Below are 11,830 nucleotides of genomic sequence, written 5' to 3'. Positions count from 1 at the left end.
GAGTTGGATGTCTACCCTTCTGTTACAACTGTAAGGACGATGGACGGGGCAGGGTTTTGGGTAACTCTTTGGTGGTCGGTTGATCGCCCCGTCTATCTATGAAACTTGACTAAGGCCCGACAGTGGTGGTGTTCGTGATCAAGTGTTTGAAAGTACTAACCTCATACTTAGTATGGGATGAGGAAGCCTAGTACCGGATTGAACCTAGACGTGAGCGGTCGCCCCATTGTTCTTGGAACGGAGTTTCCCCTGCTAGCTGTCGCACGTGGTGGCAAGCGTGGTCACAGAACGGCAGAGGCCAGGTCTGTGGAACCTTGCACCAAAGGAAATGGGCCCGACACGGGTTAGGGGATTGATGGGGAAGGCCGACAAAGGAAGCGACCTCCGGGTGCGCGGATGTCGTGAGGTTAGGTTCACCATGCATGGTTAAAGAACTCGAATCGATTCGTCTGCCTCTCACAGTTTGAGACTGCTTGATCGCTATGTCACCCTGAGTAAATGAGGATTTTGATGATAACATGGTTTTGTTGATATATACATACCTTGGTTGATTCTATAATTGCTTAGAATAGGTTGCAAAACTTAGACCGGATAATGAACTTAGAACCGAAGCTAAAACTTGAAAATAGGGTTTTTACTTAGTGCTTTTGGCAAACAAACCCCTTAGCCAAAAAGCTTTGCATGTCTAGTTCTGTGGAGTAACTTTACTCCTGTCGGTTAAGTCTTGTTGAGCTTAGTAGCTCAGCCTTGTTGTGGCTCCTGTTTTTAGGTGAAGTTGCTGCTCCCGACCCTTCTTCTGCTAGCACTTGGCCGCCCCAGCTCCCTCTGGGTTGGACGGTCGAGTGGGATCCCTCCTCGGACGGCGAGGAGAGGGATCAGTGATGTCCCGGCTGGCCTCACCAGGGATGTCCGACCCCGACGCTTTGCTTCCGCTAGTGGTTTTACCTTCTGTTGTTTTTCTAGAAACCTTGTAAAACTCTGATGTTTATTTCATAACCAAACTAAGTGGTTAAGTTGTTAACTCAGTGGACTTGTTGTATTCTCTGGAACCGCTCACCTTCGTGTGGGTCTGCTAAAATGGTCCTGTTCAAGTGGTTAAATCGGAAGAAATCCAACGGCACTTCATGTTTACTCGGCTTAGGCATGAGCGTCGCGTATTATGCGGCTAAATCATGTTTAATCAAGTAGATCCGAAGTGGATCCGCCACACAACTGTGAGAGGCAGACGAATCGATTCGAGTTCTTTAACCATGCATGGTGAACATAACCTCACGACATCTACACACCACCGAGGGTCGCTTCCTGTGTCGGCCTTCCCCATCAATTCCCTAACCCGTGTCGGGCCCACTTCCTTTGGTGCAAGGTTCCACGGACCCGACCTCTGCCGTTCTGTGACCACACTTGCCACCACGTGCGGCCGCAAGGGAACTCCGTTCCAAGGACAGTGGGGCGACCGCTCACGTCTAGATCAATCAGGTACTAGGCTTCCCTATCACATACTCAGTATGAGGTTAGTACTTTCAAACACTTGATCACGAACACCACCACTGTTGGGCCTTAACCGATTCCCTAGACAGACGGGGCGATCAGCCGACCACCAAAAGAGTTAACCAAAACCCTACCTCGTCCATCATCCTTATAGTTGTAACAGAAGGAAAACAACCAACTCCTATAACTCGCGAGTGACGGGAATCACTCGACTTTTACCGATACCAATTTAAGTAGTGCAACTACTCGACCCAACAAACCAGTGTTCAGATCAAAGGAACTATGGCATGCATCTATGGTTGCAAACAACTCCTATACGTAAATGCACAAACATAAGCAGGAAGGCATGTGCAAGTTTAGGAAATTTGGGGTTCATGCTCCGGGGCTTGCCTTCAAGCGGAGAGGAGGAGAACTGGTCTTCAGCTGGGGCGGCTTCGGCTTCTGGAACTGGTAGCTCAGCTACAGCTCCTTCTTCTAGCGCCGGGTGCAGCTCGTAGACGCTGTCAGCGAGGTGTAACTCTACATGAATGCAATGCAGGAGTTAGTGTTTAGACGGTTATTTCAACAACACTTGCAGTTTAAGCTCGGACACTTGTAGCAAGGTGGTGGAGAACATGATAAAAGGGGTCGGATGGGAGAAGACTTGTGATCTGACCCTTAAACTTTAAGGGATAATTGTGTTCGGGGTCCTCAGACTTACCGCAGAGAAATCCCAATCATTTACACAGATACCCTCTGACCAAGGAAAAGGATACAGCTGAGCCCTCGGGCGAGGTGGAAAAGGGTCGGCTAAACAGACAGGGTCGGGCGAGATGGAAAAAGGGGTCGGGCGACACGACAAGGGTTGGCAGCTTACCTTCGGTGTATAGGTGAAGCTTTGGGGTCGGGAAGGAATAGATTTGGGCGGAAGGACTTAAGCACTAAGGCTTGGGCGGCGGCGATGTCCGGCGGTGCTCCGGCGGCGGCAGAACTTCTTGTGAGCAACAAGGAAGCTCTAACACAGCGCGGAGGAGCAGGCGGCTGGGTGGACTGGGGAGAAGTGGAATTAAGCAGAGAGGGGAACTCTGAAGAGTTTCAGCGGAAGTGCTCAGGTGCGCTTAGAGTAGGGGTGGTGAAACAGCAAAGGCGAAGGAACTCCGGTGGAACTCTGGCGTTCCCTTTTTATAGCGGTGCGGAAGAGAGAGATTTTGAGTGGCACGAAGACCGGAAGAGAAGGAGGGAGTGTGCTGCCATGGCGGCGATTGAGTGGCGATAGGCGGCGGCACAGGACTTTGGAGATAGCGTCTTCGGCCATTGGGCACTGGAGACAAGGCGGCGCAGGCATGGTTTTGCCGGGGTTGAGATCTGGCGGAGGCGGGCGTCGTCGAGCGGTGGATTTGATTGGTGTCATAGGGAGAACGGTGCTACAAGCGAGGTTGCAACAGGTGAAAAGACAGGGCGAGCTGCGGCTGCGCGGGCGAGCACGAAGCAGCGGTTTGCCGGGGCACAGTTCTGGGAAGGCGGAAAAGGAGCTGTCGCGGCCAGAGTCGGGGTTGGCGAGGGAGGAATCGTCGCGTAGCGAGTTCGTGGGCGGCGCGACTGTGGAGAGGCGGCGAAAAGCCGGAAGGCATCGGGCCTTGCAGCCGGGGATCCGGCGAGATGATGGGCGCGAGTGTGATGACCCTGGTCAAATCTTTCAAGTTAATCTTAATCCGAGTCCCTAATCCCGCTTACTCAGCTCCCCCGAGCTGAAGCGCTCAACCTCTAGTTTCCGGTCCTGACCCCTGAAAACCCAACCAGGACCACCGATTCCTTCTAAGTCTCAACAACAGTGTCCTTTTCAATCTTGGGCAGAGGAGAAACCGAGACTGACGGATGGACCCACAATCTTTTCCCCCGGATCTCCCGAAGCAGACGCACTCGAGCGGCCTGCACCACTTCAGAGCTCCCTCGCCGCGTGGCTCAACTTCCCCAACGCCCGCCGCTTCGCCCCCGCCGGCCGCGCCATGGTGCCCCGTCGCCGCTGTGGCAAAGCTTGCGGCCTGCTGCATCCAAACTGCCTCGCTGCTCGCGCCCATCATCACCTCGCCGGATCCCCTGCTGCAAGGCCCGAGGCCTTCCGGCTTTTCCGCCGCCTCACCACAGTCGCGCCGCCCCGAATGTGCTACGTGACGATTCCTCCATCGCCAACCCTGACCCCGGCCGCAACAGCTCCTTTTCCGCCTTGCCAGTGACGTGCCCCAGCAATGCCGCTATTCGTGCTCGATCGCGATGCCGTTCGCCCTATGACTTCGCCTGTGCAACCTCGCTTGCAGCACCGTTCTCCCTGTCACACCCATCAGATCCGCCGCACGACGATGCCCACCTCCGCCAAACCTCAACCACCAGCAAAACCGGGCCTGCGCCGCCCTGTCTCCAGTGCCCAATGGCCGAGGACGTCCTCTCCGAAGTCCTGTTCTGCCGCCCACCGCCACTCAATCGCCGCCCTGGCAGCGTACTCCATCCTTTTCTTACTGGTCTTCGTGCTGCTCCAACTCTCTCTCTCTTCCGTGTAGCTATAAAAGGGAATGCCAGAGTCCTACCGGAGTTCCCTTCGCCATCGCTGCCTTACCGCCTTGTTTCTCTGTTTCGTGCTCGAGCGCTGCCACCTAAGTCCTTGAGGAACCCGCCTTTCCCAATCCACCCAGCCGCTTGCTCCTCCGTGCTATACTAGAGCTTGCTTGTTGTCCACAAGAAGCACCGCCACCGCCGGAGCACCGCCGGACATCGCCGCTGCCCAAGTCTTAGTGTTTCAGTCCTTCCGCCCAAGTCTGCTCCTTCCCGATCCTAAAACTTCACCTATAAACCGAAGGTAAGCTGCCAACCTATCTGTTTCGCCCGACCCCTTTTTCCGTCTCGCCCGACCCTGTCTATTCTGCCCGACTCCTTCTACGTCTCGCCCGACCCTGTCTCTTTCGCCGATCCTTTTCCGCCTCGCCCAAGGACTCGGATGTATCCTGTTCCTTGACCCGAGGGTATATGTGTAAAAAAATTGGGGACTTCTCTACATTAAGTCTGAGGACCCCCAGCACAGCTATTCCTCTAGTCTAAGGGTCAGATCATAAGTTTCTTCCCATCCGACCCTTTTACCTTGCTCTCCACCAACCCAAGTAAACTTCTCCGCCTTTTCTGTAGCCTTGCTACAAAATGTCCGAGCTTAACTGCAAGTGTTGTTGAAATAACCGTCTAAACACTAACTCCTGCATTGCATTCGTGTAGAGTTGCACCTCGCTGACGGCGTCTACGAGCTACACCCGGTTCTAGAAGACGGAGCTGTAGCTGAGCTACCGGTGCCAGAAGCCGAAGTCGCCCCAGTGGAAGACCAGTTCTCCTCCCCTCCGCTTGAAGGCAAGCCCCGGAGCATGAATCCATTTTCTCCAAACTTACACATGCCTTCCTTTGTTTGTATGTGCATTTACGTTACAGGAGTTGTTTGAAACCTTAGATGCATGACATAGTTCCTTTGATCTGCACACTAGTTGTTGGGCCGAGTAGTGGCTATGCTTAAATAGGAAACGGTAAAAGTCGAGTGATTTCCTGTCACTCGCGAGTTGTAGGAGTTGGTTGTTTCTCCTTCTGTGACAACTATAAGGATGATGGACGGGGCAGGGTTTTGGTTAACTCTTTTGGTGGTCAGCTGATCATCCCGTCTGTCTATGGAATCTGTTAAGGCCCGACAGTGGTGGTGTTCGTGATCAAGTGTTTGAAAGTACTAATCTCATACCTAGTATGGGATGGGGAAGCCTAGTACCCGATTGAACTAAGGTGTGGCTTATACCCCTACTGTCCCTGGAACGAGGTTTCCATAATGCATCATGTGGGTGCAACTGCAGTCACAGTACGGTAGAGGCCGGGACTGTGGAGCATTGCATGCCAAGGGAAGTTTGGACCTGACACATGCCTGGGAATTGATGGGGACGGACGACACAGGAAGCGACCCTTGTGGTGCGCGGATGTCGTGAGATTAGGTTCGCCATGCATGGTTAAGAAACTCGAATCGATTCGTCTGCCTCTCAAGTTTGAGACTGCTTGATCGCTATGCTGCACTGAGTAAAGATGGAACATGATGATGATGTGAACTCGATGCTTGTTCTATACTGTGTTGTTGAAAACTATGGTTGTTTAGCCTAAGTCGCCAATGTAGACTTGTTAATGAACTTAGAATCTGAGCTAAAATATTGAGAGTAAGGACCCACTGTAGTCGCTTTTGGCAAACAAAACCCCTCAGCCAAAGTGCCTTGCATGTCTAGAAGTGGTGGAGTAGTTTACCACCGGTCGGTTAAGTCTTGTTGAGCTTAGAAGCTCAGCCTTGTTTGTGGCTCTCTTTTCAGGTGAAGTCGCCGCTCCTGAGCTTGTTCCTGTTGGCACTTGGCCGCCCCAGCTCCCTCCGGGTTGGACAGTCGAGTGGGATCCCTCCTTGGACGGCGAGGAAAGGGATCACTGATGTCCTGATCAGCCTCATCAAGAACATCCGCCCCCGGCGCTAGCTTCCGCTTGTTTTACCTTCTGTCTGATTCTTCATAACTTGTTAAACTCTGATTTACAACCAAGTGTGTAACAACTTGTTAATATTTTGGTGGATCTGTTGTACTCTCTGGAACCACTCACGTTCGTGTGAGTTTGGTAAACTCGGTCCTGTTAAGTGGTTTAATCGGATGAAATCCGACGGCACTTCGAGTTAACTTGACTAAGGCATGAGTGTCGCGTGTCAGGCGACTTAACCGTGCTTTAATCAAGGTAATCCGAGGTGGATCCGCCACAGTTGGTATCAGGGCTGGTTTAGTAAGACAGAGAACACAATAGGTCCTAAACACTTTCTTTTAAATAAAAGTTGCAAGAAAAATGTTGAAAAATCTCGTACGATCGTTAAGGATGACCTTAGTACGAGAGGCCCTAGGGGATTTTGGGGTTATTTTTAGGTGGCTAATATTTATTGGTTATCTTGCTAACCTCCAGCACTTCGCCACGTGTATCATACGTGTGCCGAGTTCCGCATCACGAGTATGCGAGGGTTGATAGGGAGTTCTATTCAAAGGACCCCATCATCGCGGTTGTTTTGCCCACGTTTATCATACGTGCGCAGGTTCCGTATGCTAATTGATACGAAGGGTGGTATGGTTCGATTCCAACGAGCCTATCATCACGGTTGTTCGCCCACGTCTATTATACGTGCGCAGATTCCGCATCACGAGTATGCGAAGGGTTATACGGTTCCATTCAAAGGGGATCTATTTCCATGGTTGTTGTGCTGTCCATGCAGCCTTAAACGCATGGGTGCCGTTTCTATAGTGAACGGTAATGCTTGGGGACGCTTTCGTGGGTGCTGGCACGAAAGGTTCATGTGGTTGTGTTTTCTGCAGGTACACTAACCGCGCTCGCTTAGGAGATGCTACTAGAACCCGACTAGATATTATAGGGAGAGACGTACTGGTTGCCTTGCCACCGACACTGACTGCGTAAGACCAAAGTTTTGGCAGTTGTTTTGGTTGAGAAGATAAGGTAGGCCGTGCATGCGTCATCAACTAAAATCTGTGAAACCACCTCCCTAAAACAACCTTGCCTTGGAAAAGCTCTTCTTCGGTTTTAAGGATTTCTAGCTTCCTTCCAGCTTGTGCTCGGTCAAATCCGAGTACTTTTCTGTTCGACCCGTTCTTCTTAGAGTTTGTATCTCACGTCGGTTCGGTTTTGGTTCTAGATGGCTGCTCCAGGACACGAGCTGTACGGCACTGACGGCGTTTCCCACTCTACATGCCTACACTTTGAGGGTTTTCCTGCTATTTTGTGGGATACCTTAAGGTGGTTTGGGTACCAGTCCCCGCCTTTGTACGTGGGACGGATGTACTAGGAGCAGGGAGTACAGAGGTGCAACGTGCAGGCGGTGGTACCTCCACCCCTGTGCGGCCCGAGTGGCCCCAGCTCGAAGTCTCGACTTGCGGGCACACTCTGGAGGATACGTGGGAATCAGCTGCTTTGCAGATCCTCACCCAGCTCTGTCAGTTACACCCGCTTGAGGTCACCTTGGACCCAATCGGCCTGTTTCCTGCCAGGGACCGGATGGACCCGGCTTGGCTTGATCGCGTCAACAACATAGAGGTGTTGGCAACCTCCCATTCACTGGTCACCATCTCTACCACCACCAGATGCATGTCAGCCTTATATCGACTGATCGAGCTTCAAGGCCGGGCCATGGCTGTCTTGGCTCGGATAGCCATAGACACCCAAGGGCTCTTCAACGCCGCCAAGAGAGACTTGGTGGGACAAACATATCAACTCATCCAGAGAGGCATACAGATCCATGACATGCAAGACCGAATCTCCGAACTCGAGGAAGAAGTGACAGACCTGGTGGATGGCATGATCGAGCTTGCCGAAGAGAAGATGGAAGTTGAGATGGAGCTCGCAGTTGCTAATGCTCATTTGGACGAGCACCACGCCGAGCTCGATGCCATGCATGCCCTTGAGATGCAGCTGGACGAACAAGAAGATCCTGAGGAGGTCATGGGAGCGTCCAGCATGGACATTGAGGATGGCGACACCCCTTCTCCAACTCATAGTGTTCCCTCGTAGGTTGAGAGCTGTAGGAATCTCATCTTTTGTTGTACTCCTTGGCAACCTAAGTTTTGGATAGTGATGTAATAGGTTAGCTTTGAGTTGAGTATCCCTCCTGTGTTTTGGGGAACAACAATGAAATGATCTTGGTGAGATCAGATCTTAACTTAACCTTTGACCCTTTTTGCGACACGCTTGGATGCCAGGTTGTGTGAGTTTGTGCTATGACCACACACCCCTTTTTCTGTGGGTCTGTCCCAAAACTTGGCCGACCCCGAGTCGCAAGGTCGGATGCGCTCGACCCCTCGAGGCAGTTCTTCGCCTTGCCCAACCCCTTCTTGTGCGGTTCGCTTCACCCGACCCCTTGTTGCACTGTTTCGCTTAGCCCGACCCCTTGGCCTAAGGTCGGATATAGTGGAACTCCTGGGATATGGTTATGGTTCGCCCAAAGTTGTGTGCAGAACTAAGATAGTTGCTAATTAAGATGGCAAGAGGAAGTGTGTATCTCCTTAATAAGACTTGTTGTTAGGTTGCACTATCGGCAAGAGTCGCATTTTGGGGAGTAAAGTATGCATTCCCACATGAGTGGAACACTTCTAAGGTTATGGAATTAATGGAACGTTGGCTCTTGCAGATGGCGCACCGCACCCGATCTGGCTCTGTGCTCAGTGGCAGCGAGCAGAGGCAGGATCTTCCTCCGCCTCCGCCCCCACCTTCGCTGGAAGCCCTCCTAGCGGCTCAAACTGAGCTGCTAAGGCACATTGTACAAGGACAACAATAACAGCCCCATGGGGGAAGGGCTCCGCAGCAGCCCCAAGTTGCTCGTTATGAGGACTTCTTGAGCACGCAACCCCCTTTGTTCCAGAAGACACAAGACCCCCTCGACACCGACGCCTGGTTTTGTGCCATCGAATCCAAGTTATCCCTCCTCACCGCCCATTGCCCGGAGGAGAACAAGGCTCGGTTCACCGCGTAGCAACTGCGTGGTTCTGCCCTCCTTTGGTGGGATAACTACCACGCCATGAAACCAGCCGACCACATCGTCAGCTGGGAGGAGTTTATGACGGCGTTCAGGGGCCATCATATCCCTAAAGGTCTCCTGGAGAGTAAGCTCAACGAGTTCCTAGCTCTTACCTAGGGAAATCAAGATGTCCTGCACTATGCGCAGGCTTTCAATGATCTGTGCCGATACGCTGGATACCATGCGGACACCGATGAGAAGAAGCGGGACAGGTTCCGCAGAGGGCTAAGCTTGGAGCTCAGGGAAAGGTTAAACCCAATAAGGGTGGATACGTACAATGAGTTGGTCAACTTGGCCATCTCACAAGAGGACTGCATGAAGGCTCTGGCAGCTGAGAGGAAGAGGAAGGCTCCACTGCCAACGCCCAGCCCACCTACACAACGATTCAGAATGGTTCCCCCACAAGCACCCAGCCGACCCCAGCAGTCGGGAAGATGGGTTGCCCGACCCCCACCAGCGACAGCACTTCGTTTTCCGGGATTTCCACCTCAGGCACCGCGGCCGACCCCACCGCCGCCACCGTGCCCTGCAAATGGTAACCGCTGCTTCACCTGCGGCAATATGGGGAATTTCGCCAAGGACTGCCCCAGAAATCAGAATCAGCGCCCAGGGCAGAGCAATGCGATGCTCAACAAAGGGAAGAGGCCCAAGATGCAAGTTCGCCAAGGTTGGTTGAACTTCACCAACGCAGCAGATCTTCCTTAAGGTGCGCCGATATAATGACGGGTACCTTTCTGATTCACAGTTTTTCAGCTTTGATTTTGTTTGACTCAGGAGCCTCACATAGTTTTATTGGAAGAAGGACTAGTGACAAATATGGGTTAAAGGAATGCCAAACAAGAGGATCTTTTAGGATATCCACCCCGGGTGGGGTAATCACATATGATAGGATGAGTGTCAACGTGCCTATCCAGCTAGGCCGAACCCTTTTTAAGGAAAATCTTGTTATCCTCGATCTAGAGGGGATTGATGTCATCCTAGGAATGGATTGGATGACCAGGCACCAGGTTGTGCTAGATGTTTGAGCCTGAGCTATCCATGTCAACTCACCCCACCAAGGCCCCTCTGTTATCCAATTGCCTCGCCGAGAAGATGTGAATTCTTGTGCGTATCCCGCAATTGAGACCTGACTGAAGGATATCCCTGTAGTCTGTGAGTACCCCGACGTGTTTCCCGATGTTTTGCCGGGCATGCCGCCCGATAGAGATGTGGAGTTTTCCATAGAGTTGATCCCCGGCACCGCCCCTATCTCCAAAAGACCTTACCGGATGCCACCCGCTGAGCTGGCCGAGTTAAAAACCCAGTTGCATGATCTGTTGGAGAAAGGCTTCATCCGACCCAGTACTTCACCTTGGGGTTGCCCAGCCTTGTTCATGAAGAAGAAGGATGGGAGTCTACGCATGTGTGTGTACGACCGACCCCTCAATGCGGTGACTGTTAAGAACAAGTACCCACTTCCCCGCATTGATGTTCTGTTTGATCAGTTAGCTGGAGCAAGAGTATTTTCCAAGATCGACCTTCATTCCGGTTATCACCAAATCAAGATCAGACCCTGTGACATTCCCAAGACTGCCTTCTCCACCAGATATGGACTCTACGAGTACCTGGTCATGTCTTTTGGGCTCACCAATGCACCTGCCTATTTCATGTATCTCATGAATTCGGTGTTCATGCCCGAGTTGGACAAGTTTGTGGTGGTGTTCATTGATGATATCCTAGTGTACTCGAAAAACGAAGAAGAACATGCCAATCATCTTCATGTGGTTCTCCAACGGTTGAGAGATCATCAGCTCTATGCCAAATTCTCCAAGTGTAAATTTTGGTTAGATAGTGTCAAGTTCTTAGGACACACTATCTCTCGGAATGGCATAGCCGTTGACCCCAGCAAGGTACAGGAAGTCATGGACTGGAAGCCTCCCACTTTAGTTCATCAGATCCGAAGTTTTCTTGGATTGGCAGGCTACTATCGGCGCTTCATACCGGATTTCTCCAAGATAGCTAAGCCGATGACTAAGCTGCTGAAGAAAGAGGTCAAATTTGTGTGGAACGACAAGTGTGAAGAAGCCTTCAACACCTTGAAGCACTTGCTGACCTCAGCCCCGGTTTTGGCTCAACCTGACTCTTCTGGGCCGTTTGACGTGTACTGTGACGCCTCTGGCACTGGACTTGGGTGTGTTCTTATGTAAGACCACCGAGTCATTGCCTATGCCTCACAGGCGTTACGACCTCATGAGCTGAACTACCCGACCCATGATCTTGAGTTGGCAGCAGTGATTTAAAGATATGGAGGCACTATTTGATGGGCACCCACTGCAACATCTACACTGATCACAAGAGCCTCAAGTATATCTTCACTCAAGCCGACCTCAACATGCACCAAAGAAGATGGTTGGAGTTGATAAAGGATTATGACTTGGAAGTACATTATCACCCCGGCAAGGCCAACGTAGTGGCAGATGCTCTTAGCCGCAAGACCTTTGCAATTGCTTGTCGGCAACCAACTCCACCAAGACTCTGTGTCATGAGATGAGAAAACTTAAGTTGGAAATTATTTCCCATGGAACCCTCGGTCACATCTCCCTTGAGTCTGTCCTGGAAGACCAAATTGGGTCAGCACAGTTAGAGGATGAGGAAGTAAGGCGGATCAAAAGGAAGATTTCATTGAAAGATGAAGGGTATAAACAATTCTGACAGGATGAGAATGGGAGAGTGTACTATGGAAATCGACTGGTTGTACCATCCGACCCCAATCTA

This window comes from Setaria italica, chromosome III, assembly GCF_000263155.2.
Source record: "Setaria italica strain Yugu1 chromosome III, Setaria_italica_v2.0, whole genome shotgun sequence".
NCBI lineage: Eukaryota > Viridiplantae > Streptophyta > Magnoliopsida > Poales > Poaceae > Setaria > Setaria italica.
This window is presented reverse-complemented; position numbering follows the sequence as displayed.